The 26,956-nt window shown below is 36.7% G+C and overlaps 1 long non-coding RNA gene and 1 pseudogene across 1 annotated transcript in view; both read left to right on the top strand.

The window, feature by feature from the left end:
- Nucleotides 1-7,799: 7,799 nt before the first annotated feature.
- Nucleotides 7,800-26,956, top strand: part of LOC143668873 (uncharacterized) — a 363,984-nt gene continuing 344,827 nt past the window's right edge. The window contains exons 1-2 of the long non-coding RNA XR_013168606.1: nucleotides 7,800-8,001; nucleotides 11,633-11,816. This is a non-coding gene — a long non-coding RNA (uncharacterized LOC143668873). The remainder of the gene's footprint in view (nucleotides 8,002-11,632; nucleotides 11,817-26,956) is intronic.
- LOC143668886 (UPF0235 protein C15orf40 homolog pseudogene) lies at nucleotides 17,310-20,130 on the top strand (annotated as a pseudogene).

Here is a 26,956-nt window from a genome sequence, read left to right on the forward strand (position 1 = left end):
TACTGCTTACTTTATGGTTTATAGTATACATATTTAACTTATCACCATCTATATTCAAGGGATGTTATACAAATATGTAAAAAGAAACTTAAAAGTCTGTTTCCATTTCTTTCCTCCCAGCTTTGTGTTATTGTAGTTATATATTTAGCTGCTACAAATTTTGTAAGTAATGCTATATCCTGCTATTAATCTTGCTTTAGACAGTGGATTATCTTTTAAAGAGAGTTAATTTTTTTCAAAAGCTTCTTATTTACGTATGTAATTACCATTCCCAGTGTTTATTGCTTCTTTCAGGGTTGTGTGTTTGAAAAGTCTTTATTTCACAGTGGTTTTTGAAGGTTTTCCTTAATGGATAAAGAATTTTAGGTTGGCAATTTTTCTTTTAGTAATTTAAAGAGTGTGCTCCTTTGTCTTCTTTTTTTGGGGGCATGGGCAGGCACCACCCGGCCTGGCAGGTGAAAACTGCCACTTGAGCCACCTTGGCTCTCCCTTCTTTGTCTTCTATTCTGCATTATTTTCCATGTAAAATATGCTGTGATACTTTTGTACTTTTATATGTAATGTGCATTTTTTTATCCTCTGGCTGCTTTTAAGATTTTCTCTCAATCAGTGATTTTAAGCACTTTGATTATGACGTGAATTAATCTTTTCTTGTCTTTTGTACTTGAGGTTTGTTGAGTTTCTTGGATCTGGGAAGATCTTCATCAAATTAGGAAAACTTTTGTTCATGATCTCTTCAAATATTCTATCTGTTCTCCTGCTTTCTTGCCTTTCGGGTACTCTAATTACATGTACGTTTGTCCCACAACTAACTGATGCTCTGTTCAATATATTTTAAAAATCTTTTATCTTTTATCTCTCTCTTACTTTCGATGGTTCCTTTTGATATATCTTCAATCTCACTAGCTTTCCTCTGAAATGTCTAATTTGCCATGAATCCCATGAAGTGAATTTTTCAAGTGAAACATTGTATTTTTATCTCTAAAAGTTCAATATGGATCTTTTTCATTTCTTCTTGGTCTCTGCTTAACATGTTCAATATTTCCTGCATATAGTTATAATAACTGTTTGAATGATCCTGTTTATTAATTCTCTCTTCTCTGTCATTTCTAGTTCATTGAGTATGTTCATTATGGAGTATTTTCCTTCTTTGTATACCTGAAAACTTTGGTTTGCATGTCAAACATTGTGATTTTTACCTTTTTGGATGTTAGCTATTTCTGTAGTCCTATGAATATATTTGGCTTTTTTTTTTGTCTTGAGTTGCTGTTAAGTTATTTCGGAACAGTGTGTTCCTTTCAGATCTTGCTTTTAAGCATTGTTGGGCTGGACCATAACAGCATTCACGTTTGGATTGGTGTTTTTCCACTAAATTTTTTTACTTAATGTTCCCATTTAGAACTTTTTTATAGCTCATTGTTCTTTCTTATGGCTAATATCTTCTGATATTTTCTTAACACAATCTATCATGTTATTTTTTTATTCTTAATCTCTCAGTTCCAGTATTTCTGCTTGAGATTGTATGTGTTGTCCAATTTGTGCTTTTTCTTTTAAGTGAATGTAGGCCTTGACATCTAGTTATTTTGGTAATTTCAAGCTCCTCTGGTACATCAGCTAATCTGTTTCAGCAGCATTGCTGAATAGAAAAGATGGACCTGAATTTCTGATATGTGTTTTATGTACATGTCAAAGGTTAGGCGGCAGTGTATGTGAATTTTGTTGAATTTATAAATAAAGGCAGCCCTAAGCCCATGAGCAGAGACTCCCAGGCTCCATAGAATGTCTGTGGATTTTCAGCTACTAATTGTCACTCTTCCAGGAGTTTCAAGTAGTCAGTGATTCATCTTTAATTTATTGGTAATGCAGCAAAGGAAGTTGGCTCTGGGTATTTGGATGGAGAGGAAGTGGAAGAGTCATTGTCCAAGGGCAACTAGTCAGCCTTTGCACTGTTGCAGTATCACCTCAGACACTACAATGGTAGTCTGATTAGCTGAACAGATTTCTGGGTGAAAGGGAAGGCAATGATTACCCCAAGAAGAGGTAGGGGAAATGCAAGGGCAAAATCTTAATATGCTCTTCTCCTCTTTATCTCTTCAAAGCTGTCTTTGGAGCCCTTGCATAGAAGGATGAAGATCCTTTCCCGCACATACTAATTCCTGATAGCCTTCTGTCTCTGCAAGGCCTTTTGTTAGTTTTCAAGGTTTTTGTTTTCATTGTTGTTTCTTTTGGTTAGTTTTTCATATAGATGTTTACCTACAGTGACAATATTACAAAATGAATTTTAAAGCTGATTTGAGGAAACTGAGCCAGCAATATGAGCCAGTTCACCATCTTGTTGAGAACTGGAACCCTCAAATCAGTTGCTTAGTTAATTTTGCAAGTAATTTGCTTTTTGCTGTTGTTGTTATTGTTGTTGTTTAGGTAGTTCAAAACCTTCTGCCAAGAGGAGTAATAACTTAAGACCATTCGCATAGGTTTTTTCCTAGAGAGCTCTTAAATAAGCACCAGTATCCATATACAACTCATCATGCATTTAAGAGTTCTGGACTCCAAAGTGGTATCTATTTCAATAAGAAAGACACCAATTTCACATTCTTGTCATTTAAAGTGAAGGAAATAGGAAAGCTTGAACCAAGAGGATTCTTATTCCTAATTTAGTATATTGCTATTCTACTAGTAGTTTAAGCTGACAATAGAACAGATCACAGTGCAAAACAAGTTGAATCGCATTTTTGCCTCCCCCTTCAATTTAGGGGCATTTTCAAAATTAGGCATCAAAATGCAGAAACATTATAAAACAAATTAAAATGCAGAAATTACTACTTGCAGGAAGTCGGTTCAATTTTAATTTTAAACATTTCTAAAAACTCTTCTAAGATGGCATGTATTTTTTTTTTTCTGAAGGGAGGTCGAATGGATAATTTGAATTACAAAAAGCCTTGATAACCCCCCACACATCAATTTACCTGTGAACAAAAAGATTCACACAGAGAAAATGGGATTTGGGACTATTTGATAAATTACTGCAGACTACTTGAATATTCCATTAGCAAAATAATAGCTCGTTATGGAACCTCAGAAGAATGTAGTATAATTACAATAGTACTATCCTCCCATGAGGGGTGGGGGTAGGAATGCTAATGTTAAAAAATGATAGCTATTTTAGGGGAAAAAAGTGCCTCAAAACAAACTGAGAGGTTATATGATTTCTGGAATTCAGGGAAATCTATGTGGTTTCCACCAGCTTTAATTAATTGAATGTGGCTCTGCCAATTGAAGGTTGTCCATATTCTTGAACCCATATAGATATACACATGCACACCTCATGTGATCACAGTGATAATGGAACTGCCCAAGCCTCTGGTAACGTTTTCTGTATACTCTATCTGGCTATATGTTTGAGAAATGATTACATGTACCTTTGGCATCTGCCACATTCTGTGTAAGAGAAGTTGATTATTGGCTGGAAAGTAAGGTAGAAGATCAGAAGAGGGTGTAAAATCAAAGGAAAGAATGGTGAGAAGGATAGGGTGGGCCATGGTGGCTCAGCAGGTAGAGTTCTCACCTGCCATGCAAAAGATCCGGGGTTCGATTCCCGGTGGCTGCCTGTGTAAAAAAAAAAAAAAAAACAAAAAAAAAAACAGTAAGAATGGTGACAAGGGTGAAAGAGGAAAGAAAAAGAAAAGAAAAAGGAAATAATGCAAATATGCCTAGTGTCTAAATTATAAACGTTATACATATCATTGAGCTGAAATACACAATGGCAACTTAATAAACTTGCCCAACTTCATGAACTATTGAATTTGTAGCAAGTGCCCCATCTTTTGCTACTGAAACAAAATTGTAACTGAGAAATCAGGATTTAAGGGATGATTTTGATTATCAAATTGTTATATAAATATTCCTTTGTGCTTTCTGGCATATTGGAGTAGACAGGGAAATACCCGAAATCTCTGAATTGTGATCTAGCTGCCTTGATCTCTGATAATGGTTGTATAGCCCTTATTTTCTGCCCTGTGATTGTAAAAACCTTGTGACTGACCTTCATCTATACCTATTTATCCAGTTTTTCAACTTTAGAGTCTGGTAATCACAAAAGACAGCCCCTATAATATTTGTTAATGAAGGGTCTTGGATCCACCCCAAGTCCAAAATTATATTGATGACTGAGGCTGTATTTAACCTAAGTGGGCACCTGGCATGCGCAGTAGCTTAGACTTTAACCTACAAGTCACCTAGACCTCATTCCACCATGTTCCTTCATACATTCTGTGACTAAGCATGTGATCAATCTGCGCATGCTCAGTAATTGGATCACCTCTAATTACATCATCTGGGGCCACTGTACTCATCCTAAACCCTGGCCACCTTTTCTCCAATAAAACTATCAGAACTACTGCAGTTGAGTAGACAGATTTTGGGCCAGTAGGCCTTCCGTACTCCTACTATGCGCCTAGTAATAAACTCTGTCTTGGAAACCTTGGTGTCTCAGGAGTTGGTTATTGAGCACACTGGGCAGAAGAATCTATGGCCTTTGTCCGGTAACAAAATGATATGTAAATGAATACACAAAAATAATTTTCTTCAAGATTTTAGCTTCATTTTTCAGGCATCAGGATGATAACTGTGACATTCACTAAATCGTCGAGGAAAAGCTGACCCATGCTAGTCAATCTGTCATGGGGCAAAGGCTGCCGATTCTTTTGCCCCATGTGCTCAAATGACTAATGTAAGAATTCGAGAATTCGAGAGTTTTGCCACGCAAAGGAAGACTCCAAGAGACGTTCTCTCATGCAACACGCAAGGGGTTTATTTACCACACATGCATGGGGCTCACTGAACACGCAGGAACAGAGAGCCCCGAGCCTGGATTTTGGGAAGCTTTTTGAGGGCCAGGATAAGGGGGTGGGGTTTGAGGGTTGAACATGAGTTACAGGTTCTGCTTTATGCAGGAAGTAGATAACGAACATTTTGCAAGAAGTAGATAACAAACATTTTGCAAGAAGCAGATAACAAACATTTTTCGCGCATGAGTCATGGGAGATGCTTCATGCAAGAAGCAGCTGTCTTGTGCAAAACTCCCTTACTCAACCTTCTCAGTTGCATTCTTAGATAAACTTCCTCCGGCAGTTACAACCTTGCATAACCAAGGCAGCAGAAAACCTTGCATAACAAAGGCAGCAGATAACCGCCCCTGGGAAGTCCCGGGTTGTTTTTCTTAGCCTGATGGGGCCCATAACTCTTTTCTTTACAATCCTTCTTTACATAAGAAAAGTTAGCTACTGTTAAGTTTTATAAAATCCTTCTTTACACTAATACCTGAGACACCGGGGTTTCAAAGAGAGAAAAAGTTTATCACTAGGCATGTAGCAGGAGATGGCCTGTCAGCCCAAACTCTCTCTCCCTGAACTGCAGTAATTTTGATAGTTTTAATAGAGAAAAAGATGGGCAGGGTTTGAGACAATGAGCACAGAGTCCAAGGTGATGTTATTAGAGCACGTGCAGATAGATTACATGTTTAGTCATAGAGCTTGTATAAGAAAATGGTGGAATGGGGAATAGGTGACTTGTAGATTAGAGTTTAAGCTACTGCGCATGTCAGGTGGGCCCACTTTGGTTAGACCCAGTCTCGGTTATCAACATAACTTCAGAATTTGAATGGGTTGGTTCTGGGTTGACCCAAGGCCCTTCATTAGTAAACATTTGCTGTCTTTAGTGATTACACTAAAGACAGATTAGACTCTGAAGTTGAAAAACTATATAAATGGGTACAAGTGAAGGTTAGTCACAAGGTTTTTATAGTCACGGGGTCTGAAGATAAACGCTTTATAATCATTATCAGGGATCAAGGCAGCTGGCTTACAATTCAGAGATTTCGGGTATTTCCCTGTTTACTCTAATATACCAGAAAGTAAAAAAGGAATATTGATATAATGATTCAGTAATGAAAGTCATCCCTTAAATCCTAATTTCTCAGTTACAAATCCACTTTATCTCTTAAATTAAAAGGCTGCTTTAAGAAAATAAAAGGTATAATTATTAACTTCGGTTAGGAAAGCACAAATCAGAGTAATAAGAAGATTGGAGTCTAGATGTAGCCCCTACGCCTTTCGTAAACCTGGTGTATTATGCCCAAATTTAGGAAATTTGCAAAAATATTTCTAAGCAAGTATTTTACAGTGAGTATTTTACTCACTGAACAGGGATATTCATACCAAAACCACATTGCTATGTTTAATGTCATTCAGTTGAACATGGAGTTTGTAATGCCCCAAATTTCCTCAGGGTAAAGTATATTTGAAAAGAAATGTGATAGGTCCCGTCTCCCTCCTGCCTATAAAGAACACCAGAGGCAAAGCAAGTTGCAGAATAGTTTAGGGGAAACTTCTCCATATTCAAGTCAAGAATACAGAACAGTTGTGCTTATCAGTGTGACTGTGATATTTTATTCAAATATCCTAACCAGTAAAGTGAAGGCAGGACTTCAGCAGACTTATTTATTGCCACGCTGTCAAAACTAGAATTTTGCAGATTATAGACACTGAATAAATATTTGCTGAATGAATAACATAATAAAGAATATTATGAAATAGCATTCTATAGTAAGACTGTATATTATCAATACACAGCCATCTTCCCATAGCCTTAACTAATGTTGGTAATCAGTGGCATGGATAATCCCAAATCATGATTATTTAAATTTGGAAGGTACTATTTTATTTTTTAAAACTGTTTTTATTGAGAAAACTTCACACATGTACAGTCCAACCATAATGTGCAATCAGTGGCTCACAATATCATCACATAGTTGTATATTCATCCCATGATCATTTTTAGAACATTTGTATCACTCCAGAAAAGAAATAAAAAGAAAAAAAAATCCTACATTCCATACCTCTTACCCCTCCCTCTCATTGACCACCTGTATTTCAATCTACCCAATTTTTTACCCTTTCTCACCCTTATTATTTATTTATTTATTATCCTTATTTCTTTTACTCATCTGCCCATATCCTGGATAAAAGAAATTTCATACACAGGGTTTCACAATCATAAGGTCATATTGTAAAAGCTGTGTAGTTCTACAGTGTCTTCAAGAGTCAAGGGGAAAGTAGTATTTTAATGACGAATGCTTTAACTTTATAAATGCTGATCTTTTTGGACACGATTCAAATAGCCTAATACTTCAATATATTGGCAATGTGATGAGAAAAAGTGACTAAGACTATAAATAAAGAAATTAAATTCCTTTGAATAATCTATAAACAGAAAAACAAACAGGGCATATTTAGTATTAATCTGTTATTTATCCAAAGACCCAAAAAGTAACTTATTGTGATATGTAGTAATTTCCCAAGAAATTTTTTTATCCTTTGTTGCTTGAAAATTATTCTGGATGAATTGTTATTGGTATAATAAAGTAAGCATATCTTGCCTTTCCAGTTGAAAGTACCTTTAGAACATGTGTAGATTCTATGGACTGACTATTTATGGACTCTGAAAAATAAATAGTAGCAAGAGAATTGGAGAAGAGTGGAATTCATTACTCAGACAGTGAATTTTCTTCCCCATCTCTGCTCCCTTCTGGTATCTCTTGGCTTGGATTTAACGCAGAAATCTGGATGTGAACACTGTGGTGCAGAGAAAGCTCCAGGAGAAGCTTGGCTTGAGGAGCAGCAGAGGGAATTTAAAACATTCAGAAACGTTGTGATAGCCAACCCCACCCCCATACACACTTTTGTTCTTTGTTCTCTCCTGCACCAGCCCCCAGATATCCCTTGGCAGCAATGTCAGCTGCTCCCATGGAAAGCCACAGGAGACAGAACTCTAAAGGAAGGGGATCTTTCTTTCTGCTCCAAAGAACTGTGATTACAAGAGGGTGGGACTAATCACCATTACTGTTTTCTCTCCTTGTCCTCCTGTTGTTTGGCCCAGGATGGAGACAATGTTTTGCAGGCATTCACCAATTTGGGGACATTTTCAGCTGTTATAACTTCAAATGTATGTATGTGTGTCTGTGTTTTCCAACCCCACCCTCCTTTGCATTCCCTGGGCCTTGGGTGATACAAATGTTCATTTCTGTTTTTTTTTTTTTCTTTCTATTGTTCAGATTAAATAATATATATTAACCTCTCTTCAAGTTTACTGACTTTCCTCTGCCACCTCTATTCTATTATTGAACCATTCTTATGAGTTATTTCACTAATTGTATTTTTCAGTTCTAAATTTTCCATTCAGTTTTTGTTTTATATTCCTTTGCTGAAATGCTTTCTCTTTTGTTTCATGGGTGCTTCTGTCACTTTTTCTTTCGGAGAATTTTATAACTACTTTAAAGCTGTCATCAGATAATTCCAACATCTATGTCATCTCAGTGGTGGTGACTAACCAGGTTCTTTGTATGTTGAGTAATTTTGGATTATGTCTTGGACATTTTGAATATTAGGCTAAGTACTTATTTAAATTGTACACATATTTGATGTTTTTGCTTGAGCAACATTCAACCTGACTGAGTTTAGGTTGTATGTTTTGACAAGACTTGTTTGGGTTGTGGCCCCAATGTCAACTTGATTTTAAAATCCTTAGTGCTGGTCAACTTTGTCCCACATGTGCACTGCCCAGTTTTGAACTTAGGCAGGAGTCTATTCTATAGCTCATTTACTAGTATTTTCTATGCATTTTAGGTTCAGATCCATGTTTGGGCACCTCAGGGTAAATGCAGGGGTTGAAAAACAACTAAAAGGGCATGCTTTCTCAAACTCTTCCTTCATTTCCATTTCCCCTGTACTTTCTCATTCTTTGAGACTCCTTTTCCAATCCTCAGGCCAGAAAGTTGCCACTTATGGTACTTTTTTCTGCTATCCACTTTGCTGGGGACAGGAGGGATGTGGAGTGGAGTGAGGGAGGCAACTGAACCTCCTCCAACCACTTTGAGTCCACATCTCTTTTGTTTGGAGAGAAAGGATTTTTTTTTCTACTCAGAGTTTTTGGTTTCTGTTGGGTTTGGTTGCTGCTGCTGCCACCACTGTCATAAGATTACTGGGAAACTGAGGCACAAAAGAACAGGGCAAAGAAAAAATAAAACCAGAGGATTTCTGCACTCTCTCTAAACATTAGGAGAGTCTTAGCCCTCTTCACGCCAGATCTGGAGTGCTTCTCCTGAAGGGCAGTCTGTGCTAAAGTCTCCTTCCAGTTCTCAGGCTATCTTGTGTTTGTGCTGTGGAATTCTGGAGGAGAAAAACGAGTAAATTCACTATTAGTTTGATGGTACTTTGAATTCTGGACATCTTCTGCAATTTATTTTCTCTTCAGAGTTCTCAAATAGCTGCCCCATGCATTCTTTCCAGGTTTTATACGTGCATTCATGAAAAGGGATGGAATGATGTGTGCCTGGTTTGCAGAAACTGAAACACTCTTTCTCTCTCTCTTTCTCTCTTTCTGCCTTGCTCCACTCTATTTGGACTAACTTAGACACTAGACTATAAAGCTATAAATCAACATTTTACTTTGGAGGTTAAAACTTTGTAGTTTCAGGAATCATTAGTATAAGATATAAAAGTGTAATGAAGTGATTTAGGAAACTGAGTCATTCAAAGATGATGCAGAAATGTTCCACTGTGTTTTCTTATCCTGGTGTAGAATTAGAGATACAGATTTAGACCCATAATCAGCTTCATTATTCTGTCTGAATCAGTGTTTTAAGAGACTTGGCAACCTGAGCCATTTAACCATTACGTATTTGAATCCCGTTTACAGTATCTTTGCTAAGTGGCAGTCAATCTAGGATGAAACTAGAAACATGGCTTTGTAAGGCAGTCCAGTCTGGTTGTTATATAAATACTTCTCTAAATTGAAGCTAAATACATTTTTCTACATTTTCAACCCATTTTTCCTTTTTCTACCTCTTAGGGTCTTAAAGAAGAGGTTTTAAATGTAATTTAATTTAATTTTAACATTGTTTTTTCAAGCAGAGACCCCTTTTAACAGTTAAGGACAGCTTAGCCATCCCATCCTAAATATTCCTGGTTTCTTGTAAAGCTTTTCATATGAAAGCGTATGGTCATGTTTCTCTGGGTGGTCTGTAGGCCATCTGTTGCAGAATCTTCTGAGGTTTCTATTAAAAAGACTGATTTTTAGGTTTCACTTCAGATGTACTGAACCCGAATGTTAGCTTTGAGAGCTTTTGCTCTGTGCTCTTGGAGATGGGCTCCAGCTGGGCTCTGTGTCAACCTGCTCTGTGCTTCTTTTAACTGAGTTTCCTCTGCCCATCAGGTGAATACCAGCGAGGAAATCACCCTGAATGCTGAAAAGTACTTTAAAAATGTTTCTTGAAATAGGCAAGGGCATATGCCTTCAGATTCCTGTATTCTCTGATGAATTATAAATTGATAGCAAGCATGGAGTGAGAGCCACTACATCTGAGGAGCCAAGATACTGAAGCTACAAGTTTAAGGGACCATTTCTGGGTCAAAAAGATGACTAATTAGGGAGAAAGAGAGGTAAAGGTGTGGAGCTTGGTAAACTTGTGACATTTCATCTGGACTCACAAGCTAAGCTGTAGAGTCCATTGCTTCACAGAGAGAGGCAGGAAAAGTTTAGCTCAAATTTCCTCTTTTGTGTCCTGAAAGAAATCCTGTTGTATAAATTTTAGCTCAGTTTCCTATCAGACTCAACTGGGAGCTAAAAAAGAATATTAATGACTGCCTGCTTGTCTATAGATTCTGATATGGTTCATCTGGAGTAGGGCCCAGACATCCGATTTTTTAATGCTCTCCAGGTGATTCTAATGTGTATCTAGGATTGAGAACTGGTCTCCTAAATAATTAATGTAGAACGACCTTTCTGCTTTCATTTTTTGCCAGTGGTCATATGGACCCTTCCAGCTAACTGTTAACTGAATCATGAAAAACCTGGTAACTCTTCAGGACTAAACTCCTTTTTCCTAATTCAATGCTTTTGTAAAAAAACACCACCACCACAGACAAAAAAAAAAAAAAAAGCAAAACAATTAGGAGGAAAATCTCTTTGCAGCAGCAGGGAACAAATAAAAGGAAATTGGTTAAGTTCAGGGAGAAAAATCCTTCACATTGCTTCAGAATCAGTAGGATAAAATGAAACTTGGCCACTTATTTTTAAAGCATAATTTTGCTTCATTAACCTCTCTAACTAAAAAGGGCCCTCCCGAACCCCTCCAACTCCCCTCCCCCTCCCCACCTCCTCCACTCCCTCATCCCCCAACCCCCCCCACCCTGGTTATCCAGTCCATGAAAGCTATAAGACTAAAAGCAGTGACTGTTTTTGAAGATACAAGCTAAAATGTATCCCACATTTCAAAGGCAAGTGGTGATTATTCATCCTATCCCCGAAAACCATGTATGTAATTGGGATTGTAGGCCAATTTCTTCAGCTTGAAGTAAAACTAACATGTTTTTCTTATTTTTTACTCTCTACATATTCATACATAGTGGATTTTCCCTCTTCTGAAAACAATATACTCGCGCAAAACCACATTATAACCAGTCTTGACCTTGTTTTTTTGCCTGCAAGATTTTAACTTTCACAGCTGCTGGGAGCTGTGGGCCAAATCAAAGCTGAGAGAAGCTTTGTAGTTTCTGAAATTTTCTCTTCTTTCCAGAAAGTAACAAGTCTTGGAATGACTGAACCACTGCCAGCCGTCGATAGATCCTGCAAGCCCTGCCTTCCGTCTCATTTCAGAAACTCAGATGACTGAGAAAAGCCACCTGTTCTCAGGCCACCGATTTTCCTTGCAATCAAGAAGTAACCACCACATGGGGAGAAGAATCTCTTTGTTGGTTCTGGTGAGTGCCCTAGGGATTTTGTGGTGCAATCAAATGTAAGCAAACTTCAGCTGAAATCAATGCCAGAACACAGCAGAGGCATATTAATGGACAGCTTTCAGTTCATTTCTCTGTTATGACCAAATTCATCTCTGCTGATCCCTTGAGTTACTGCTTAAAGTTACATAGCTAAGTAAAGAAAGAGACCTTTCCCCTGGCCCACCTTTGGAATTTTAGCTTTTTTTTTTTTTGTCAAGAGAACATTTTTTTTTTAAAGAAAGATGTCCCAGTAGTGATAAGTGGCTGGTAGAAAGGTTTTGTGTTAGGAATCAGTCTTTGAAACACCAGGATCTGACCTAGGCTTGTCCAGTTAGAAGCTTTGGCCTAGCAATTTTAATCTGGAACAGGTGATTCAAAGAGAGAGATTTATAACCCATTCATATTCTAGTGGTATACAATGAAGGTGCAGGTTTCAGCAGCTGTCAGTGTTCTTCATTGGAAGAGGCAACATCCCAGTTGGAGAGTTTTGCTACAAAGCAGTTGTTTTGCTTCTGGCATTTTGTCTTTACGCAAATTCCCTTACTTTTTCTCCATTTCCTAAGTCTGATCTGCCATCCTTCTAGAGAATCTGTGAACCCCATTGGAAAGTCTGTATGTTTCTAATAAAGACTTTTCTATTTAAAATAGCCAGAATCAGTTTCTATTGCTTGCAACCAAGGATCCTACCTGATACACTTGAGGTGAGTGAGAATGGTAAGATTATTAGAATAGGAGGTGATACTTTTCTTTCCAATCCTAACAATAAGTATTTTGGGAAAAATGTCTGCAGTTCTGCAATGTATGTGAAAGTATAATCCAGAGCATGAATGCTAGAGTTAAGATAAACATTAGAAAATTCAACTATGGAGTACTATAAAAAATTGATAGGGGTTATTGAATTTTGAGAAGAAATATACTTCCCTGGAGCTCCATAAAATTCAAAAAATGGTCACTGTTTTAAAGTTGGATGAATGTAATCCTTCCATAAAGCAAGGGATTCTATCTGTGGTTTTCGTATATAATGTGCGTTGAGACTCTCAGCAGTAATGTTTAATGTGAGCAATATTTCCCTTTCTGTGTTCTTTAATATTGAATTGGATATCTTACCTTCTGATGATCTGAATCTGGGTCAGCTATTCTCCACTCTTGTGCGGTTGAAGAAAACAAGCAATAAGCACTCGATCGTTTGGAAAGCTCCAGTCCTTTTATTAATCACTTCGGTGTCCTCGTAACAAATGAGTGCTCTCTGGGACATACAGACTTTGAGGAGCTCCAAAGGAAAGAAAATAAAAACACTTCAGCATTTTTGTTAGTTTGTTTTTGATCATGTGAGGGTGTGGCAGGTGAACAGATAAAGTCTAAGCCCTTGTTTGGTTAGACAGAGCAAGTTAAAGAAGAAGAGCTAGTGAAGCCCCTGGGAATAAAATCATTCTCTCTATAGTTTGCTTTGTAAAGGATAAAGATAGAGTTGAGTGGACCCAGAAGCTTTTTCCTGTTGGTGGGAAGTGGGATTAGAACAAAGATTTCCTTTGAAGCCAGTATGTTTAGTACCGTCTAGTAACAGATGAATCTCACATGACTCAGTTGTGATAAAGCCCTGATGTGTAAATTCTGGGTTAAAGCAGAGTAACTTCTCCAAACTTTTCTCTACTGATCTTTTGTTACCTTGCCACCTAATTTCCTGTTTCTGGCTCTGTTCCATCATTTTAATCCCATTTTACCCTTTACTTGGATGTATTTTTAGGAATATGCCCCCCTTTAAAGAATTACAAGTTGTTGAACAACCATTATTTCACAATAGTTAAGATGACAGTATGTTGAAAGTTCCATAGAGTTGAAGTTCTTATTTTACATTGGACATTCTCCGTGATTGTAGTCTTCTAAATTCATTTTTCCATTATATAATATTTCCTTATATTAGAGGAATTCTGGAAGGAATAAATTATAACGGTTAGTAGACCACTTAAAACTTCTACTGCCCTAGAAATGGTTAATGTTATGAAAATCCTATTGTAAGCTCCAAAGAAACAACTCCCCTTGCTTACCTTTATTCATTTTTTTAACTGCAGCTTTTCCTTAGCAGCTGGGCATGTACATAGCTCCATGCAGTTATACTATTGCCATGTATTTCTATACATGTTCTAAATTATTTTATTGACTTCTTAATCATGTTTTTGATGAAATTTTACTGTTTTGTTACTTTATCTTTCTCTAGCACAATACTCTGGAGTATTATATAGATCATAGGCTCGATAAACATACAGAGGAAAATGGTTTAGAAATGCTTGACTAAGGTGGCCTGATTACATAAAGTCCATGGAATTGTATAGTCCTCGGTTTTAGCACTTTGATTCCATGGTCCTACAATTATTTGCTTATATTTATATTTCTTCTTAGTATATAGTCAGATATCTAGAGAAGTGAAAATTAAGAAAGGCTTTCCCAGCACATGCTCCTAGGGCCACAGTCAGCTGTTGTGTATTGCACAAATCTAAGGGGAGCCATTTCGATTGTATTTTAGATGGTAACCATATATGGCCCCCAAATATACCCCATTTTATACATTTCTCCCCTTTTTTTCAGACAGTGATTACTAAATAATACAAATGACAGAAGGTATCCATTAGATCACCAAGCCGAATACAAGCAATGCTGTTTGTCAGTTATTCCATGATTTTGTGGGAATTGGCTCTTATCTATTTTCTGTCTCATAGCACAGTAATTCCCCTTCATTCATTTATGCTACAAATATTAATTGAATTTCTACTATGTGCCAGGTTGTTAGATAATAGGTACTCTATTCTGTCTGCAAAACTTGAATTTGCTATTCTGTATTATATCTCTGAATCTTTATGTATAGTCTTTTTTCTGACTTAAGGTGTAATTGATGTACAGTGAAACTAATCCTTTTCAGAGTATAGTCCTATGGATTTTTGACACACATGCACAGACTGATAACCACCCCCACAATCAAGATATATAACTGTTCTATCACCCACAAAATTTCTTTCACACCCACTTAAAGTTAACCTTACCACCCAACCCATGGAAACGTTTGATTTGCTTTCTCTTCCTATAATCTTTATTTTAATATTTTTATTTTAAACAATGAACAGACATACAAACATTCTTGATATACAAACATTCTTGACATGATTACAATCAATGGCTCACAATATCATCACATAATTGTGTGTTCATCATCATGATCATTTTTTTGAACATTTGCAAGTTCAAAAAAGAAAGAAGAAAAAAACTCATGCGTACCATACCCCTCACCATTCCCTTTCATTGAACATTAGTATTTCAATGTACTCAATTTACTCTAACTTTTGTTCCCCCTATTATTTTTTTATTTTTATCCATATTTTTAAATCATCTGTCCAGACTGTAGATAAAAGGAGCATCAGACACAAGCTTTTCACAATCATGTAGTCACATTGTAAATGCTAGATCATTATATGATCATCTTCAAGAAACATGGCTACTGGAACACAGCTCTACAGTTTCAGGCACTTCCTCTCTCCCCTCTAATACACCATAAACTAAAAAGGATTTCTATATATCCATAAGAATATATGCGTAAGAATACCCTCCAGGATAACCTCTCAACTCTGTTTGAAATCTCTCAGCCACTGACAGTTTATTTTGTCTCATTTCCGTCTTCCCCCTTTCAGTTGAGAAGGTTTCTCAATCCCTTGATGCTGGGTCCCAGCTCATTCTAGGATTTCTGTCCCACATTGCCAGGGAGGTTTACACCCCTGGGAGTCATGTCCCACGTAGAGAGGGGGAGGGAAGTGAGTTCATTTGTCATATTGGCTGAGAGAGAGAGAGGCCACGTCTGAGCAACAAAAGAGGTTCTCTGAGAGTGACTCGTAGGCCTGATTTTAAGTAGGCTTAGCCTCTCCTTGGTGATGATAAGTTTCATAGGAATGAACCCCAAGATTGAGGGCTCAGCCTATTAATATGGTTGTCTCCACTGCTTGCGAGAATATCAGGAATTCTCCAAATGGGGAAGTTGAATTTTCCCGCTTTTATCCCATTCCCCCAAATCTCTCCCTATAATCTTGCTTTTTTCATTATGTCATATAAACGGAGTCATACATTATTAGTGTATTGAGTCTGGTTTGTTCACTTAGCATCATGCATTTGAAATTCCTCCATATTAATATCCATGTCAGTAGTTTATTCCTTTATATTGCTGAATAGTATTCCATTATGAAGTTGTCTCACAGTTTATTTATCTTTTCATTCACCCATTGAAAGATATTTGGGTTGTTTCCAGTGTTTAGACATCATTAATAGAACCACTCTAAATTTTCTTGTAAGGGTTTTTGCATGAGCATAGGTTTTCATTGCATGCAGGTAATTATCTGGTAGTAGAATTTGATTATTTGTTAAGCAGAGTTTGATTTTATAAGCAATTGGCCAATGTTTTTCAAAGTAACTATAATACCATTTTTTATTATAACCAACTATGTGTGGGAAATCTAGTTGTTCCATATCCACGCCAGCACTTGAAATTGTTGTTTTTATTTTTTTATTTTATTTTTTTTTATTTTAACTGTCCCTTTAGATAGTATTGGTATGTGATTGGGGTTTTAATGTGCATTTCCTTAATGACTAATGATGTTTGCACATAGTTTGATGTATTTATTTGCCTGTATTCTTCCCTGATTCTCTCCCCCATAAGGAATAACAGGTTAAACATTCCTTTTTATGGAAACACCTTCTCGGACTGCCCCAGTCAGAGATAAGCTTTCTTCATTGACCTAAGGAACTTGCCTCTGCTGGTACATTTTTCACTTGACTATACCTGCCTGTTTCTCTGTGAAGGTTGTGAGTTCCAAGTAAATGGGAACTTTGTTCTCTTCATGATTGTATCTTAAGTGCCTGTGTCAGAGCCTAGTGCTTAATTTGTCTCTGACTAATTCACGATTTAATACATGAATTCAAGTCAATTGACCTTCCTCATGTGTGCAATTATGGGGTCAAACAATATGATTACTGTGATTCTGTCTTTCGAGATGCTATATGATCCTGTCATTTAGTCTTGCTGTAGAGAACAAAATCTAGTAAATATGTTGAGGGTGCAAGTTGGGGGGCATATGCATATATGCATGAAGCAGAAGGCATAATAAACTATAATAAGAATAACATGTATTGAGTATAGTCTAGGTGGTAAGAATTGTGCCATGCCAGAAATTTAATGCACTATTTAATTTGTTTCTCATAAACAACTTCTGAAGTAAGTATTACTAATTAATACCCTGATTTTACAAATCAGGGAATAGAGTATTGAAAATGTTTAATAAACTGTCCAAAGTCGCCTGGTTACTAAATTGCAGAGCTAACATATAACTGTATAAATACACAAGCATATATGAAAAGCATATATACATTTTATATATATATATATATTTGTACACACACACACACACACACACATGAACATATAGGTCTGTTATGCTCTAAACCTCTGCCGTTACCCCCTCTGTAATGGTTTCTGTCCTGTGCCATGCACTACCCTGGATCAATTGCACTCCAATTGCACTCCACGAAACCTTGTCCATCCATTCTAAAAACTGTAGTTTAAAGACCTGGAGAATAGGGATTTCTGCCTTTGAATAAACCTAAAGAAAATGTTAGTGTTTTATAAATAACCCCTTAAAACAGGTACAGAGTGGAACACAGAAATAATAATAGGTAGAATTTAATGAGCTGCTTGGATGTCTGAGGCACTTTATCATAGTAGAAAATACTGTACCTTTCTTTGAGAAATTGAAATGCCATATTCTGGGTGGATGAATGAGGAGGCTGATCCCCTGCTGACCACAGTTCGACAGCTGTTAAGTACCTGCCATTTGTGTAAACTCTTTTGGGGGCGGGGAGGTTCTATTCTTTGTGTCACTCCTCTTCCTCAGCCTGAGATCCTGTTGCTTTCTTTAATTGCTTCTGCTTTATTTGGTAGTACCTGACAGTTTATTAAGGCAGAGAGAATCTGTGGTGATTTATCATTAAACTTCCACTGTAATTACATTTCTACACGTGGAAGCTCTTGTCAGCCTCACAAGTCGGCTCGATATTGCGTATGTTCATATTATTAGGATATCAACAACTGTTAGATGTTAGAGCAATCTGTTTCTTCCTGAAGCAAAAGTAACGTTCAGGAATGTGCTATTGAGGATATTGACAAAAGAGCAAAACCCTTAGGCACGGAAAGAAGCGCCCTGTTGAAGCTGCACAGGCATTACCATCCCCCAGTTACTGAGAATTGTGAATTAGTCACCCCAATGTTTACCTGGGAGTGTTTGTCCACAGCAAGGCCCTGAAGTTTTGAGTGGGTAAAAGCAAAAGTTTAAGGAGTTGAGAAAAAGATAATTAATAGTTGTAGTATCTTTTCTGAGAGAAATTCTTGAGGTACGAGTAAGGTAAGACTCATGCTGTGACTCAGGTGAACAACAAGCTTACTTGCCCTCCTCCTGCCTCTCTCTCAGGCTTGGTGACCACTCTTTTGTATTTTCAACAGTCAAGGCACTCCCACCAACAGTTTCCCACTAGGATACGCTCAGGGTCTAACCCTACTGAGATACCATCTGGCCAAAACCGAAGCCCTATCTTAATCAGTGAACTCTGTGGTAATGAAAATTCTGGTAATTATTATTATTTTTTTTAATTCACAAGATTATGGAGGGAAAGGATGAGATGACTGGTTTTAGTATAACAAATATCTACTTCAAAGGCTTCAAAGCAAAATGGAGTACAAGAGTACTGATAGTGAATATATGACTATATTCACCATCAAAAGGAAATGTGGAAGTATTTCTGGAAAGAAACAAAGTGAACCCATGGAAACTTGTTTATACGTTATATGGAATGTCATAATTTAATGTGATATTAACTGCCACTTGGACAAGGTTTATGAATTATGCTATTATCTACTTTATTACCAGACTGCTACCCCCCTCCCCCCTTACATAGGCAGAGCACCAGGAGTCAAACCCGGGTCCTCTGGCATGGCAGGCGAGCATTCTTGCCTGCCGGGCCACCGTGGCCCACCCACCAGACTGCTTTTAAAATATATTGATGAGCTTCCACGGCAGGTTGAAGCGGTTCCGGGCGCAACCCGGTACTTGTACCACCGTTCGGCTTCTTTTTGGCATAGCGATGCCTCAGAAAGCTGGTGCGACAAACAAGGATAAAAGCCAGAGTAAGGAACCAGAGAGACCGCTTCCTCGCTCTGGTCTTGTGGCAGCTGATCCTAAAGGTTGTGTCACCGTAGCCATCCATGCCAAACCCGGCTCCAAGCAGAATGCTGTAACGGATTTGACACCTGAAGCCGTAAATGTAGCTATTGCAGCGCCTCCCTCAGAAGGAGAGGCTAATGCAGAGCTCCGTGGATACCTTTGCAAGGTCTTAGAGCTCAGGAAGAGTGATGTGGGTTTGGATAAGGGTGATAACTCTCATGAGAAGGTGGTGAAGCTTTTGGTCTCCACAACTCCAGAAGAGATCTTAGAGAAATTTAAAAAGCAAACTGAAGCCAAATAGAGACCAGAAATGAAAAATACATCCTTCAGAAACTTTTTTACTGCTACCAATGGAGAGGCTGTTAAATAGGAAAACATATTTAAGTACGGGGGAAAAATATATATATGTATGTATATATCAGGAACAAAACTAAAAATTTTAAAAGTACTATGCATTGATTACAGGGTTTTAAATTCCTTACCCAAAACAGCTTGGAGCACGTAACAATGCTTTCATGGCACTACAGAATGACAGAGCTGGAAAGGAAATTCAAGATGACCTCACTTTACCCCTTTCATTTTATAATGGAGATTCTAGGATCCAGAGGTTGAGAGTCTTAAGATCACACAATGTGAGATGGTGACTAGAACCCAGATCCTTTAATTCCTAGTTGAATGCAATTTATCCTGAGTGTGAATTAAAATGTTTCTATTTGTGCTTTACTTGTTTAGAACATTTCTGAAATTCTGACTGTTTACAAGTAACAGGAGAATACCTGTCACTGCATTGTAGTCTTACCTTATATTTTAAAATGCTTATCTAAATGCAAAAGTGTTGTCTACACATTTTTAAAAAATTATACTGAGGGTGCACGGGTAGTTCACTGGTAGAATTCTAGCCTGCCATGTGGGAGACCAAGGTTAAATTTCTAGCCTATGTACTCCAAAAAAATAAAAAAAATTCAACAGATGGTGCTGCAATAATGGGATATCCCCAAGGAAATGAGTGAAATGTGATCCCCACTGAACATATACCAAAAAAAACTATATTGAGCCTTTTTATGAAAAACTAAATAAAAATAATCCAGACTTGTATAAAAAATACATATATATATATATATTTTTACAAGTCTGGATCTACTTTATAGGATTTCAGAAGCAGCTATAGATACAAGAGAGAAGTTCAATATATATAGATAGATAAACTATTGGATTTTAGATAGCCTTATAGATTTCTCCCCAAATAGAGGTATTTATTAACTATTTGCAGTATTTTAGATGGTTTTCTATATTTTCATAAGATAAAGGACAAGGATTTACCTTGTTTCCTGTGGTTTTGGTAATATGCAAGTGGAAGGGAAAGTGCTCACTTCACTAGCTTTTCTCCCCTCACTGTGTCCCCTTCACCCCACTAAAAGTTGCCATTTGACTGAATTCAGCGTATCTGGACCTTTTCTGGGATGGTTTTGCAGTGTCACTGCAAGCATAAAAATAGCAAATGGTTATTGACATTGGGCTCAGAACCACTTTCCAAACTTGGAGGAAAGAGAATTTAAATCTGAAGAAAGCCTGCTGTTCCTTTCGCTCCATGTTTCCTTTGCTTCCCCCATCACACCCAGAACTTGCTATTCTGGTCAGATTCCAAAACACAAATTAGACCCATTTTGCAGTGGGGGATGTATCTGTTAAAAAGTGATGCACATTAATGTAGCCCTGTGAGTTTTATTTCTTGTTCCTATGTGGTAAGTCAACATGCTTACCCCCACTCTCTCAACCTCTTATCTGTACTGTAAATTAGCAGAGTTTAGCCTGATTCTTTGGGGGAATGGTGTGCTATCACAGTTGTTTTGATGCATTAAATTTCTCATTGATTTTGGCTCAGCAACTTGCTAAAGATAGGATGAGAATTTTAACTTAAGGCCAAGGAAGAGCCTTTTCTTTCCTCTAAGTCAAGCATCCATACCCAAATTTATTACAGGGTTCAATCGAGGTTATGGACAATTGGATAATTATAATAATGTGTAATTGAACTTCTCTCTTGTATGTATAGCTGCTTCTGAAACCCTATAAAGTAGAAATGATGGAACCTGTAGGCTTTGGACCTTCCTGGATTTCATAAAATAAAGGACCTTGCCCTAACTCCTAACAGTTTAATTATTGGATATTTTTAGTACATGAACTTTAATTATTCACTTGTAAACCTCTGTGAAGATGAGACAAATATATATTCCAAGATTTTATCCCTGGTGAACTATAATTATAAGAGCTATAGTAATGGATACTATTTATATTTTGTTTTTTGAATTATGTATACATGTATTTCTCTCAAGGACACTATAAGCACCATAAAGACAAAGATGATATTTATTCATATTTGTCAGATCTAAGAACACAATGCACAGCATGTGTTATTAAGTAAGTGCTCAATAAATGTTGAATAGAATTGAACAAGTTCTATCAATGACTATGTGTCAGTGTTGAAAGGTTAATTTTCTACTGTAGTTTTGTTAAAATTTCTTCCCATTTTTGATCCTTTAGAAAAATAACATCAGAGTTATTTGTAGGTTTTATTTCTGATGTTCCCATATTAATTAAAAATATGTGGCCTAGATCACTGGTGCGTTTGCTCTAGAAGTTATTACTACATTGTTGTGAATAGAGAGAAAGGTTGGAGTTAGAAAAACACTGCTTGTACAATTTTTTTTCAATATCCATTATCAGTTAGCCAGTCCTATTTATCACTAATACCAGTTGTGTTGTTGAGTGAATAAATACAAAATTAAATTAAAGAACTATGCAGGTATTTTATTTTGTTTACGGTTTAGCAACGCTCTATTTACTAAGCAATACACACAGCAAATCTTGTCTTGGTGTTTTGCTTAAGGAATATAAAGAAAGTGGACATTGTCTTTTCCGTATCTCTATATTTCCATCTTCTTAAGAGTCTCTACAATTCTCCATTACTTATGGACAGTGGAAGGTGAGTGCTTCTCCTTATTCTGATGGACTTAGATATGACCAGTAGAAATTTATTGATGGAAGGCAATTACCTCCAACTTTAAAATTTTATAAAGAGCTTGTCATTGTGAAGTTTTATATGAGAAAAGACTGTAATAAGATAAACAGTTCTGTTATATACCATGAATGATTCCATCAAAGAAAACTGATATGCCAAAAAAGATAAAGCACCATTGAATAATATCTGATTTGGAAAATTATACTTTTAGATTCCTTTCTTTGTTAGAATGCTGTAGGGTAAAGTACTGAAAATTGTGTTCTTTGAATACTGAGAATTGTGTCTTTTGGGGATACCTGTTCAATCTTTGAAGCATAATACCCACTATCCCATAACAGAGATGAAAATGATCTGGGTGGCAGGATTTCAGGAGATAATGAGGCTCTTTACAGAAAACCTGAAATATTTAATATAATTTTACCATGTGATCTATATTCCCAATCATAGGACATATGTTTAGGGGAGGGAAGGAGCTGATAAACCATGAGCTGTGTTTTATAAAGCTTTGGCATTGTGAGTAGGAGCTCAAACCTGGAGTCAGGGTTGGGTTCAGATTCCAGCTTCACTACTTGCTCAAGGATGTTCTTGGGCCAGTAGCTGACTCTCTCTGTGGCAGAAATGATGAGCTGTCTGCTAAAAGATTTGTGCTCCTCATCCATCATGTGGAGCTGTTGCCGGATAGTGGCTTTTAGGTCACAGACTCAAGTTCTCAGTCCTCTCCATCTAAGTGGAGTCATGTAATCAGTCCTCACCAATGGGGAAGGTGAACAAGAGTGAAGTATGTTATTTCTAGGCTGACATGAGCAAGGAGGTGGGCCTCCTCTCCTCTGTTTTTTTCCATGGTGACTTTGAGAGCCAAGTGTTGACAACTGTGGAGTTAAAACAGCAAAGAGCATGAGTATTGAATCACTGCATGGAAGGCCCTCCACTTACACTCATTAGACTGCTGCGTGAAAGAGAAACACTTCTTTTGTTTAAAACACTGAGATTTCAGGGTTTATCTGTTCTGGCAGCTGATATTACCTTTATTGCAGTCATTGCATTTTAGTTCTTCTCATTGATAAGAGGAAGATAAAGGTATTTCAACTTCATATATACAGTGGTTATGACAGTTCAAATGAGATGACGTGTGGTGAGCATGAAGCACACAGAAAGCTCTCAAAAACTAATTAGCTAGTACTGTTATGAGTGTTTGCTGTTTTTATTTTTATGCAATTTCTATAAATTTTACTAATACCAAACTTTCCTAGAAGACAAACAGGGGCAGACTCCAAGGGGTATGGATAAATATTTGTGGGAAAATAATTAAACTGAGAATGCAAGTAATGATAGAAATGTTTTTGGAGAAAATAACAGAAGGTAAGATATCCATTCTAAAAAGCATTCTTATTCTGCTTGGGTCCTCAGATAGCCTTATATCCAGAACTAAGTAATTGTGCAATAAAGTTTTGTTAAATCAAGATGTTTATGCAATAAAATCTGACCCCATTTTAAATTCAGAGTTCACACAGGTTTGCAAGTTTAGAGGATTGGATTACAGTCATTAAACCTGTGCACATGAGATCTCATGAATGTGCTGCAGTTAGTAGTAAAGGAGCTTCTGGACTGAGCCTTTTTATCATGTAAAAAATGTCCTCTGAGTTGTTCTGCTTCTGCCAGTTAATTTCTGGGCAAAAGCCCTGAAGACTTCAGGCAAGGCTGATGGCCCTTAATCCAAGTGGTCATTAACTGATAAAAACACTTGACCCAGAGTATACAACACTGCAGAAATATTAGAAAAACCAAGAAAATCCGTGATAATGAAGTTCCTTTTTGTTTGAAGGTCAAATTTATTTCTGTATTCTTCCCTTATGGAGTTTTATTCTTATTCTAGTAAATGACCAGTGGGAAGCGAAATATGCTTTTCTATGCTAGGATATGTGTGTAAAACACACACACACACACACACACACAGTGAAATATCCAATATACCATGATATCATGATATTCTGGGTTGTTCATACAAATCCTTTATGTTATTTGGATGTCTTAATGGCTCTTTTATTTGTCAAAATATATTGTAAAATTAACTTAGACAAACTACACCTGACTGTGTAATGTAGCAGAGTATGTAAAAGAGACCCAGAGTTTTGAAGGTTACTCTTAGTTTTGCAGTGTACAAATTTTGCTATCATGAACAAGTTATTTATTCTCTTTAGTCTTCAGTTTCTCCATCTATATAATGAAAAGAATAACTTTTGACTGTGTTTCAGTAAAGCTGCAAGAATTTAATAAAAAATATAAAATGAAGGCATTTGTATGGTTATACAACTTAAACTAGATTTAACATATCAGATTGAATGTTATAAGTTCAGCTGTAACAATTCTCAGTTTAATTAATGTCCATCCAATTATATATATATATATGATGATATAATATTTGAAAATTAAGTCATTCCCATGAGTACTTTATAATAGTCACAAATCCTTTTTCTTGATGGCAGGTATAATATTACTGTGACAGAAATAGTTATTTAGCATCCATGATGTTTATACTCATTTAATATAGTTCAATAACCTATAATAGTTTGGAAAATTTGTTTCTTCAGAAAACAGGAAATCTTTAAGAAACCCACTCTCTTCTGAGTGTGGAAGATGAAGGTATAGAGAATTTGAGGAATACCCTTTTCCTTCAAACAATCTTGAAATTTCTCCTTGTTTGTTTATGAGTGTTACAAGTATTCAGCACATTTCCCTAAAGTGGACTAATGGTTGCTGCTCATTTTTCTCTGAATATGCTTTCATCTCTCCAGGATGTTATGGTGTTACCTCCGTCATGATTTAATGCAAAAGGTCATTTTGAATGTTCAGGGAAAGCTGCAATTTGGAAGACAGAAATCATTGAGCTTAAGGGAAGTCCTTGCCCAGAACTCACTCAGACCAGACATGCTTGGCTTTAGAAACCTTGCTTCTCTACACTTGATTCCAGTCCCAGATGCACAAATGCTTCCTTAACAAGAGAATTTCACACTGATATTTTAGTGAAATAAGAGAACATTCATAATCTTTTCAATTTTCTTGGTTATTTGATTACTTTCAGTGTTATTTTAGATATTTAATGAAACTTTTATTTGTCAGTTTTTCTATATAGACAGTCTCCCTTATTTTTGTCCATCAGTAGTAACTTAAAAACTTTCTTTTTTTTCCGAAGAAACACCTTTATTCTTTTGTTGTATGTGTATGTGGATGGTCAACCCTGTTTCCTATCATACTGATAAGGAGTGAATTACAGAGATTTTGCAAATTTTATTTGTCTGGCTTTAAGAGTAAGAGAGAAGGAAGGGGTCAGTAGTGAGGGATACAGAACTCTTGGTTTTATGATGCAGATTTGAAAATGGACCTTTTCCTGTTGTATAATGTCAAAGTGGCATTATCAGCCTATTTCCCTACAGAACATTGCAGGGAGAATGATTGGCAGTTTTGCATGGAAATAAAAGCTCTATCAAAAACAACTTCACTGTGGTAACAAGGTGAGGAGTAGCAAGACGCTGTTCTGGCAGCAGTATGGCAGCTAAGGGATGAGCAGCCCCTCCATATAATGCTCCATTTTTGCTCCACAAGCTTCTCTGCACTTCCTTCCCCAAGCATCACAGTACATAACTCCAGAAATCCAAATAGAACACTCAGTGTTGAGTAGCAAGATCTTGGTCATAAATAAAATAAACTGAAAGGCATTTGTTAGTTATCACAGAAATAGATAACTCCTTGCTTGGAGGTCACCTGCCTACACAGCCACTACTTAAAGTTGAAGAGAGAGGATACATAGTGGGGTTTAGTGATTGATTCAAGCATTTTTCTTGAATAATCTTTTTTCTAAGAATGTAAGTCCTCCAATATTTGTAGTTCTGTTTCTTTTAGATTTTAAACTTCATTGTTTTAAGGAACTAGTATCTACAGAGCAAAATATTTTAACTGTTGATAACCTAAAACAAACTATTATTATAGAGTGTAAAAGTGCTTCTCCAGATGCTCAATGAGAGTGCCCCTTTCCTTCAAATAATAGCACTTAATACTGGATAGAGAAGAAGGGCTTTCCATCTCAAGACTAGAACATGTTCCTCCATTTCAGGGGGAATTCACCTTTTTTGTCCTTTTTAATTTATATTTTTAAATCTCATTTCATTTGGTTCAACTATGAATGGATGAATTAATCAGAACTGATTAAATAAAACCTCTCTGGTAATGTACTTTATTTCATCTGATTATTTGAATTACATAAGCTTAAAGGAAAGAACAAATCTATAAAGGAAATTGAAGGCTATTTGTCACCATTCATTGTAAATAAGCTTTAAGGCTGGGATATTTGGCATGACAATCTGGAGGATGCTGTACACATTCTAAGGTTTATAAGTACAGTCCCTCCATCTTGTATCACTTCCACATCTTGGGACTTAGAGTGTGGCAAGTAGAAGTAGGATGTATCTTGTTAGAAGACCTGAGTTGGAAGCTCAACTCAAATGAAATTGCAGAAGTCAAAAGGTGGAAGAGAATTCTAGAAATTGTCTGATTCTTTCTGCTTTTAGCAGATTTCATTACACAATTCTGTGTTCTTTATTTCAAGATGCTTTCTAAAAAGTAGAATTTTAAAGATGCTATTAAGATGGTAATTTTTAAAACTATGCCAACATTTTCAAAAAAAAAATAACACAAATGCAATTTAGTTAGAAGACTTGGCCCAACTTTCTACCTTTTGTCCAAATAGGCTGAACAATTTCAGATGTTGTCCTTTTGATGCTGTCATGGCTAATTTTATGTGTCAACTTGTCTAGGTTATGGTGGCCAGTTGTTTGGTCAAATATTGGCCTATTTGTTGCTCTGGA

Source organism: Tamandua tetradactyla, chromosome 25, assembly GCF_023851605.1.
Source record: "Tamandua tetradactyla isolate mTamTet1 chromosome 25, mTamTet1.pri, whole genome shotgun sequence".
Classification (NCBI taxonomy): domain Eukaryota; kingdom Metazoa; phylum Chordata; class Mammalia; order Pilosa; family Myrmecophagidae; genus Tamandua; species Tamandua tetradactyla.